This window comes from Vigna radiata, unplaced genomic scaffold (assembly GCF_000741045.1).
Source record: "Vigna radiata var. radiata cultivar VC1973A unplaced genomic scaffold, Vradiata_ver6 scaffold_247, whole genome shotgun sequence".
NCBI classification, from domain to species: domain Eukaryota; kingdom Viridiplantae; phylum Streptophyta; class Magnoliopsida; order Fabales; family Fabaceae; genus Vigna; species Vigna radiata.
The window spans coordinates 213,074-222,795 of record NW_014541804.1 but is presented as its reverse complement, the minus strand read 5'-3'; the positions used below and the strand labels follow the sequence as shown (position 1 = coordinate 222,795).

Sequence of the window (9,722 nt, the reverse complement as noted above, 5' to 3'; positions counted from 1 at the left end):
ACCAAGTTTCGTTTCTGCAAACAATCCAGATCTGTACTGGAATCACATTGCTAGTATTGTTCCATTGGATTGCATCCGCTACTTTGCTTCTCCAAACCTCTGGTCACACGGATCTTCAAGATTACATCAAGCCTTGATGTATCAAGTGGTATTCAGAGCAAGGTTCAAGCTACACCGTGAGATAAGTGTCATTCTTCTATTTCCGTACTGTCAACAAATTCTGCAATGTCTTTGAATCTGTTTTCCATCTGTTCCATTCATTTGATCTTGATTTAGGTTCTGTTTGAGTCTTTTTCTGTGCTAGCTGCGTTTTTGCTTGAGTCCTTTGCATTTTAATCGGTTAATGTTGTTGTTTGAGTCTTTAATTTGAGCATCATATATGGTTGTGTCATAAGTCATGTATAGTTGCTTAAAAATGTCTTTCAAATCTGGTTTTACGTGGCTGCACCTGTGAAATTTTGATTGGAAAATGATATACTCTGCACTATCAAAGAGCCATGACCATATCTATGAATAGCTCAGGTGCATGATTTGGTGTCATTCAATCAGATTTCTTTGCTAAAATTGTGCAGCGTGTTGCGTTGATTTTGTTCCAGCAATCAGTCATGAGTTTTCTTGACTAAATCTGGTCTGTGTTGCTATTTTGAAGTTGTCATGATGCTGATCTAGAATAAGCACCAAAGGAGCATGATATTGCTCTGCAATTCGCCTGGTGACATTGCTGGAAAGTTCCAACTTAAATTACATTAGCAATAAACCGAGCTGCAATTGTTGATTGAGTTAATTCTGCGTGTGGTTTTGGATTGAGCACTAGATCATTGCCAATCATCTAATTGATACTTCTGCCATTTTGAGAAATTTTCTTTGGTTGTATTGAGTTCATTTCTGTTGTGTTCAAACTGAATTACCATGGTTTGCAAAATTTGGCTATCCTAGTTGCTTCAAATAGCTTGCAGTAGCACAAACCTACTCAATTTTTGTTACACCTTGAATTTTAGCAGAATTTGTGTTCAAACAAGTTTGTTTTAATCATTCAAACATGTTTGCATCAGTTTAAGATGAGTAGTTGCTGTTATATGCAAAATGCCTATAGGACTTGCCAAATTTTGGGTAAATTCTGGTTAAATCTGTAGCAGTGCAGTACTTTTCTTTTTTTCAAAATTTAGATTGAATGTGGTGATTGGTCAGTACTCATGGATGTAGTAAAAGCTTGGTTCCATTAAAAAAAATGCATTCAAGATTGTCCAAACAATAAGATAGACACATTAAAAAGCTGAAAGAACCATTGCATCCAATAAAATGAAAAACTGCCGAGACTGATTGACCAATTTCTGCATCCAAATTCACTGTTCTTTGAGGCATTATGACAAATAGATTGTGAAATTTCTAGAGCACTGCTATTTTGATCGATTTATTGGCTGTTAATCATTGTTTTTGGTCCAATCTACTTTAGAACTATTCTTAGGATCCTTTTGAAGTGTTACCGTGTTTGCTACCTGATTAATCTCTTGATTTCAAATTTTTTGGAACTCTTGCACACAACCTGTTTGATAAAAGGTATGTGCTGTACTGGTTTTTGGGTGCAATTCTCTGACAGCAGTGAGGTAAATTGCATTGATGATTTGTGTTGATTGAATAGGTGTGATACAGTTCAGATTATCCATTACACGAGGAAGCATCAAAGGGAGTTCAGTGCTTGAGAGACAACGTCATGAAGTGGATTCACGGACAAGGTTGCAGCAGCGTTTGACACATCAAACAGTAACAGTACTGTCATCCATACAGCAGCAGAGTCATCCATACACAGTTATCTTCACCTTGCAGCTGAGAGTTTAGTGTGAATTCAATCAATTCACTCACTGTTTTTGAGAAGCTAGAGCTGCATACATCATTTACTCCTTTTGTCAATTCATTTCCTTTTCATTTCATATAGTTCTTTCTTGTAAAAGTTCATTTGTTCTTTGTGTGTAAAGGGCCATTTCAAGCAAGTGAAGTGGAAGAGCTCATAAGTGTTCTTCCCTCATTTGCTAACTTGACTTAAAGTCTCATAACCTAAAAATTGGTAGACGGTGAGTGTGTCTTAGATCCAAAGTCTAAGCCTCACCTAGGAGACCTCACTTTTATATTTCCATTGTCTTTAAGTTTCCTTCAATTTACCATTTGTTTTCAATTTTTCGTCTAGGGATCTCTTCTAGAGTCCGAATTTAGAGTCCTACTTCTTTGCTTTGTGTTTGAGTCTTCTTTTGTGATCTTAGAAGTAATCTTGGAGTAATAACTACTAAGTAGCCTAGAACATTTTTGGCAAGGACAAGGCTTGGTACTTAAGCAACCCTAGTGGTTCACCTCCCTTACCTGGAATTTGTTCTTGGGTGAAATCTAAGTAAGTTGTAACACAAGAAAACTTTTAGAATCACAAAATGTCAAAGCATCAATCTCCAAGAGTTAGTGATTCTGAGGAACAAGTTACTCTCAAAGATATTTCAAAACAACTTAGAGAGCTAACTCAATGGAGAATCGACACTGAAAGAAAGATGGATTATGCTCAACAAGATAGGGAAAGGCAAATCACCATAATTCAAGATGAGTTGAGAGTCATGAGAGATGAGCAAGGGAGAATGAGGGGAAGTAGGAGTGGAGATTCTCACCATGAGGTAGAGGATTTTAGAATGGGAGATTATGATGGAGACTATTCTTCTTTTAGAAGACATAGGAGGGAAATCCAAGAACCTCCTCACCCTAGAGAAGTCAATATTAACGTGCCTCATTTCCATGGAAAGGATGATGTAGAGGCTTTCTTAGATTGGCAAATGAAGGTGGAGCAACTTTTTGCTTGCCACCAAGTTAGTGAAGAAAGTAAGGTTCCCTAGCTACCCTAAGCTTTCAAGGGTATGCCATGTATTGGTGGACTGCCATAGTGGAAGAAAGAAGGCGCCACCAAAATCCTCCAATACAATATTAGAATGACTTGATCACTGCCCTTAGGAGGAGACATATTCCATCATATTACCATAGAGAGCTTATGGATAAACTCCTAAGACTACAACAAAATTATATGTTTGTAGAACAATATAGACAAAAGATGGAGTTGTATATGATGAGGGCAAGAATTGAGGAAACAGATGAACTCACAATGGCTAGATTTTTTAGTGGGCTTAATTATGAAATCAGAGATAAGGTTGAATTACTACCTTATATAGATTTAGATAGTCTTGTCCAAATGTGTATCAAGGTAGAGCAACAAAATTTAAGAAAAACCTCTCTTAAGAGAGCTCAAGTTCAACATTCTTTTGAAAGAAAAGGTTTAAAAGAAAAGGAGCCTTTCAATCCTCTAGCCAAAATTGATGAGAAACCTAAACAAGAATCCTCTTCACACACTCGCACCAGTGAGATCAAGTGTTTTAAATGTCTAGGAAGAGGACATATAGTTGCACAATGTCCCACCAAAAGAACTATCATATTGAGGGGCATTGACAGTTATAGTAGTGAATCTTCCAATAGTGAGAATGAGAGTGATCAAGAAAAATCCACTACTGAGGAAGTCTATCCTTGTGAAGGATAGCTGCTCATGATCAAAAAAATATTTCACAACCAATCTAGTGTAGAACAACTATCACAAAGAGAGACTCTCTTTCACACAAGATGTCAAATTCAAAGTAACACTTGTTCTCTCATTGTTGATAGTGGTTCGTGCTCTAACTGCTGTAGCACTAGATTAGTTGAAAAATTAAATCTTGTTGTACAACCCCATCCTAAACCTTATAAAATACATTGGATCAATAAAGATGGGAATATCACAGTCAAGGATCAAGTCACAGTAACAATTTCCATTGGCAATTTTAAAAACAAAGTTTTATGTGATGTAGTTCCAATGGAAATTTGTCATGTTTTATTGGGAAGACCATGGCAATTTGATCATAAAACAATTCATAATGGTCTTACCAATACCATAATTGTGCATCATCATGAGAATAAATTTGTACTTCATCCTCTCTCATCATCACAAGTGGCGGATGATCAAGCACAAATGCGCCTTAACAAGGAAATAGATGAAAAAGAAAAAGAAAGAAAGTTGAAAGAAGAAAATCAAAGAAGACTAGAATTAGAGAGAAGAAAAAGAGAGGAAGAGATAGAAGAAGACAGAAGAAAAAGAGAGGAAGAAGAGAGAGAAGAAGAGAGAAGAAAAGAGGAAGAGAGAATAAAAGAAAAAGAAAGAGAAGACAAAGAAGAAATTGAAAGAAAAGAAGTGGAAGAAAGTGAACAAAAGCAACTAAGAGCAATATCTCCTCCAACCACAATGGAATCAAAACTATTAAGGGGAGGTTTACTATCCTTTCACTTTTCTTCATTTANTTTTGAAAGTCCAAAATATCACTTTTCTCTCCAAGAATTTNCCATGCCATCTTTAAAAATAATAAAACCTTCAATACATGGCAATTCACAACTTGGGTTAGGGTTACTTTTATGGGTACCACTAACTCAAGAGACAAATAAAATTTCAAAAGAAGAAAGGTTTCTTCATAGTATTAAACTTGAACATTTTAAAATTAAGAAACCTTCTTCTAAACATGTTCTTTTATATATTTTGTTGGGTCATAGAAAACTAATTAGTGATATGTTTAATGCTTATTGCAGGTGGATATTTGACCTTGGAGGAATTCTAGTGAAGTCTACAAAAATAAGTCCTCAGGCGAACCATCAGATTTGAGGACAAATCCTTTCCAAGGGGGAGGGGATGATATGCGGGGGCCAAGCCCACCAAATAAAGAACAACCCAAAAACATGGAGAGGGGTAAAAGAGACCTTTATGCACATGCAGGGGTGAGATTAGCTTGATAGAGGGTGCACCGGGAACTTTCTTATATTAGAATTAAAATAAATGTGTACTCCATATGGTTTCTAGAAGCTAGCACATTTAGCACATTGGATGATATTAGAGAAACTCTGTTGAAATGCATAGACACTTTCTCATGTCCGAGAGTCACTTCAATGCTTGCTTCTCCATTGCAACTTCCTTCCTAGTGTGGGGGCCTTCTGAGTTGTGATTCACCTCTTCAAGCTATCCTCCATTTCATCTAACCTCTGCAAACACAACCTCTGCTGCCAACATCCTCCATATCTCCACCAAGTTTCGTTTCTGCAAACAATCCAGATCTGTACTGGAATCACATTGTTGGTACTGTTCCATTGGATTGCATCCGCTACTTTGCTTCTCCAAACCTCTGGTCATACAGATCTTCAAGATTACATCAAGCCTTGGGTTGCTTGGTGTTTTATCTTGCAGTTGTGGGGTCGATGGATCCAACATCGGCTGCACTTGAAGAAGGCATTTTCCGAATCAGAATCGATCAGGGATCTTTCAATTCCAATAAAACCCTCGAGATTCGTAGTGAAAATGGTAAATTTGTAATTAGGGAAGTTACAAGCGTATTCGGTTGCTTTCCCTTTCGCTCTCTAACTTTGCTGTGAATTGAAGAAAAGAAAGACAAGTGGTCAATATAAAACAGAAGGATAACAGAAGTTACAAGCATCTTCAGTTGCTTTCCCTTTCCCTTTCATTCTCCCTCCCTCTTTCCCACTTTGTGTTAAAATTAATTTATTTCTTTATCTCGAAAACATTATCAAAGGAAAAGCATCAACATATTTTCCTCTCATCAATACAAAGCAGAAGGATAAAAGAAACAAAAAGCGTTGTCTCATTTAAGCAAGTCAACAAACTTAGTCCAAACCAATGGAAGTGTAATAAGTTGACTTCAAGACCAGTTCAGAGAAAATGCAAAAGCATTTTACTTTAGCAACAGTAAAATTTGAACCCATAAAATTGACACTTTGATTGAATCTAATCAATTCCATAAATTTTCTAAGCAGGAATGAAAGCTTCTACAATTATTACAAGCATCTTGTGAGGAAGCATCAGAAGCAGCTATAGTGAATGCTATATATACTACTACTAACCTATGCGCTTCAGGGGTCCAGTCTTATAGCCCCCCTTGGTTGGCTTGCCACAAGGAGTGAGATCCTCTTCCCCATTTTCCACCACTCTTGCTTTTACCCTCTCCTCCCCCATGAGGATGATCTACGGGATTCATAGCCACTCCTCGAACAACAGGTCTTCGACTAAGCCATCGTCTGTGTCCGACCTTCCTAAGCTTGTGATCCCCATGGCTTGGATTAGACACAAGCCCAATGGTGGCCCTACACCGAGAATCAATTAACTTTTTAACACCAGAGGACATCTGGATTAAACAATATGCTTATGTGGGCTCTTTCGAGATCTTTGCACTAGTTCCTGCAGCTCGGACAAGCTTGCCACCTTACCCTGGGTTCAATTCAATGTTGTGAATGATTGTTCCAATTCGCATTGTAGGCAGTGGCATGCAACTCCCAATTCGTGAGTTTATGTCAGAATACATCATTTGATTCACTATACTCTCTGGCGTTCTTTGAGCACTGGTGTTTTCACCCTTGTGAAAAAGGCAGAAATGCATGTAACAAAACTCCAGCGAAAGAAACAAGCGCAGCATAGAGGCCATAATTTCCATTTTGGATAGCATTTAGCCCATAGACAAAGTAAAATGTTCACATTTCTCACCCCATAATGTTCTATTTTCTTTAATTTTAAAACGTAACCATATGAATTTTCTTTGGTTCCTCTTCTAACAAGTGTACCTAATGCTACTTAAAACAACATTATTTTGCAGTAGAGCATGAACAAAGCTATTACTTTACTTGACAGTGTTTATATATGATGATTTCTTAAGCCACCACTAAACAACATTGAAAACAATACGACTTTATTACTATAAGGCTAGGGTGTAAAGCAATCTAAGTAATTTGTGCAAAGCTATGCAACTAAACTGAAGAGCAGTCACAAAAAGAAACCCAAAGAAGGGGAGACTTTTTCCAATATTTTCTCCATCTTGCACCATTTGTACAAATACTACGAAGCTAATGTTCTTGTTGCTGAGAATTAAAGGAGAAAGGAGAAACGAATGTACCAATAGAGAATCGGCGAAGAGTATTGGCAAACAAATTAAGTGATGAAGCAGTGCGACTTTTGCACAGTGACACGACCATTTCAAAAATGCAATGCCTACAAATTCAGTGCCCATTTGTTTAAGCTTACAAATATTGATTATCAATCATGTAAAGCAAATTGACATTTATAAAGGTTTTATGCTTAGGGGTGAGCAAACTGAACTATTTGAACTGTATTATAACCAATTACAGTTAACTATATAATAATTAAAAAAACTGAATTGAACTAAAAAAGTAGTTCAAAGGAACTGAACTTAATTTTAGTTCAGTTACACTAATACAGTTTAGAAAACTGATTTAGTTCAAAGCCACACTATTCATCTCACGCAACCTTCGTCCTCCGCTGGATCCCCTTCCTACTCCCCTATCACGTTGTCCCCTAGCGTCTCCCCTTCTCCGACCTCCTCTTCCTCCCCCGCTACGCCCGCCTCCCTACCCTTCTTGCCGCCAAAACCATCTTCGTCACCGACAACTCCTCCACCAACTTCTCCCTCGACCACACCCCCCTCAGCTACCCCGACCTCTTATCCACCCCCCTCGCTGTCCACGACGTCCTTCCTCGAATACTCTCTCTTCGACGACGACCTCCCGCCCTCGCCCTCTCCTCCGCCGGCAACTCCATCGACTCCTTCGGGAACTCAGGTGCGTCCTCCTCTGGCTCCCGCCTCAACGGCGTCGTTTTGCTCCCCCTTCTTCTCCTTCGTTCTTCCAATGCTGCTATACCAAGGTTTTTCAATTTCTTTTGAAAGGGTAAGGGAAAAACGTACCTTTAGGTTGCAGATTTGCTTTTCTTTCCAGCGATGGTAGAGTGCGGCGACGGCAGAGGGTGGCGACGACAAAGGGTGGCAATGGCAAAGTGGCGGCGGCAGAATGCGGCAAAGCCTTCGAGTGGTGAGCCTTCCGCGAGTCTTTCGACAAGAGTGGCGGCAACCTTTAAAGGAGATAGGAAATACGAAAATAGGATATTGTGATGGAGAAATGAAATAGAAACCCTAATCGTGATTCAGAGAAAAAAAATAAGAAAACTGAAACCAGTTAACTGTACTCAAAATAAAATAGTTCAGTATTTTTAAACTGAACTATTAATCAGTATAAATAGTTTTCACTAAAATTAATTTAGATTTTTTAAATTTAAAAAATACAGATAAACTATAATTTAAGTTTTTTAACTTAAGTGTGTCCGACCCTAGTATTGATTCCCTATTTTTCAGGTGAAATATTAATAAGGCTATGCTATTTGCACTGACACTTTTTATAAACATGTTCGTTCTGTTTCTCTTATTTAAATTGACATATGTATCTTCATTTTTTTCTCTTTTTATCAAAATGCTACTATTCCACCCACACAATCTTATGAATCACAATTATTAAAAAATCCCTTTTGATTTTCATGTTTTAAAAAACATTTTCTAAAATATTAAAAAAAGTAAAAGAAAAATTTGTTTTAAAATAATTCAAAAATGTGAAAAGACAAAAAGTGTTCCAGAAAAAGTTAATTATATCTTTTAGAATTGTACTACTCAATTTAGAATAGAAAGGTTAAGAAAGAAATTGTACTACTCAATTAAGAAAGTTAATTATATAATCAATACTTTGATTATATATTTTTCTGTTAAGATGAATTGAATATAGAGTCACTACATTTATAATTTGTATTTAAAAATAATTAGAAGAAACTAAGTTATTTCTTTTAGATCATCATTCCAGTTCAATATAAGAAACCTGTGTATCATGGAAAATTTACAACATAATGAGTTTTGTTTGTTATTTTTTTTTTAAACACAATAAAAAATTAAATTGTGGATGTTTAATTGCAAAAAAAAAACAAATACTATTTTAACTTTTGAGCTCTAATTATTTAAATACAAGATTTATTCTTCAAGAATAACGATATTACCAGATTAATTCTAAGAAAGAAAGTTAGAACTGGAAATAAATTCTAAAGGGTGAAGACTGAATCAAAATCTTTAGAAAAAAGATTCAAGCTTAAGAGAAGCTCTATAGAGAGGACAACTTGAGTGATGAATTACCTATCACTGAAGTTGGAGGGTCCAATCACTAATGGTGGCGGAAAATGTTGTGGTAGGAAGACGTCCCTGGTAGCGACAAACCCTGCACATGTATATTAAAAGAACTGTGACGAAAATGATAATGAAAAAGAGTATGATGACGAAGAACCACAAATCATAATTAAAGAAGATGAACGAAGGTGAAAATATCGTAACAGATGAACAACCACAATCAATAATATTGAAGAAGAAGAAGTCTCAAGTTAATCAATGTCGAATGAGAAGAAGACTGTGGAAGAAGAAGAACGACGAATATCAGAAATGCCATTTAATTAGGGATTCAAGAAAAATTTCCCTAATTGTTTATTTTAAATAAACAAAAATTCACGTCACTATCCATTTAAGACTTCCTATTATAAATAGGGATCTCGAAAATGATTAAACATTTTAAAAAGTAGTAATTTTGTTTGAAAAACTGTCTCTACCAACTAAACAATCCCTAAAATCTTTGTATTCTATGACAAGGGTCTTATATGGAAACATATATGTATCAATGAAACAACTTATAATACCCTTCATATTGTATGGTTAGTCAATATAAACATATATCTTACAATTTATAGTATAACTTATGAATGAAATTTTGAAGATTAAAGAGAATGCTCTCTCATTTCTATG

At 36.3% G+C, this 9,722-nt stretch overlaps 1 long non-coding RNA gene across 3 annotated transcripts in view; it reads right to left on the bottom strand.

Moving 5' to 3' along the window:
• LOC106778241 overlaps positions 1-8,141 on the bottom strand; it is a 9,890-nt gene extending 1,749 nt beyond the window's left edge. The window contains exons 1-4 of one of the 3 annotated variants that reach the window (XR_002666096.1): positions 7,803-8,130; positions 6,996-7,090; positions 5,953-6,461; positions 4,574-5,460 (exon numbers count right to left, since the gene is read on the bottom strand). This is a non-coding gene — a long non-coding RNA (uncharacterized LOC106778241). Of the gene's footprint in view, positions 1-4,573; positions 5,461-5,803; positions 6,462-6,995; positions 7,091-7,802 lie in introns of those variants that run through there. The other 2 variants (XR_002666095.1, XR_002666094.1) reach the window with 2 other exon arrangements.
• Positions 8,142-9,722: the final 1,581 nt, after the last annotated feature.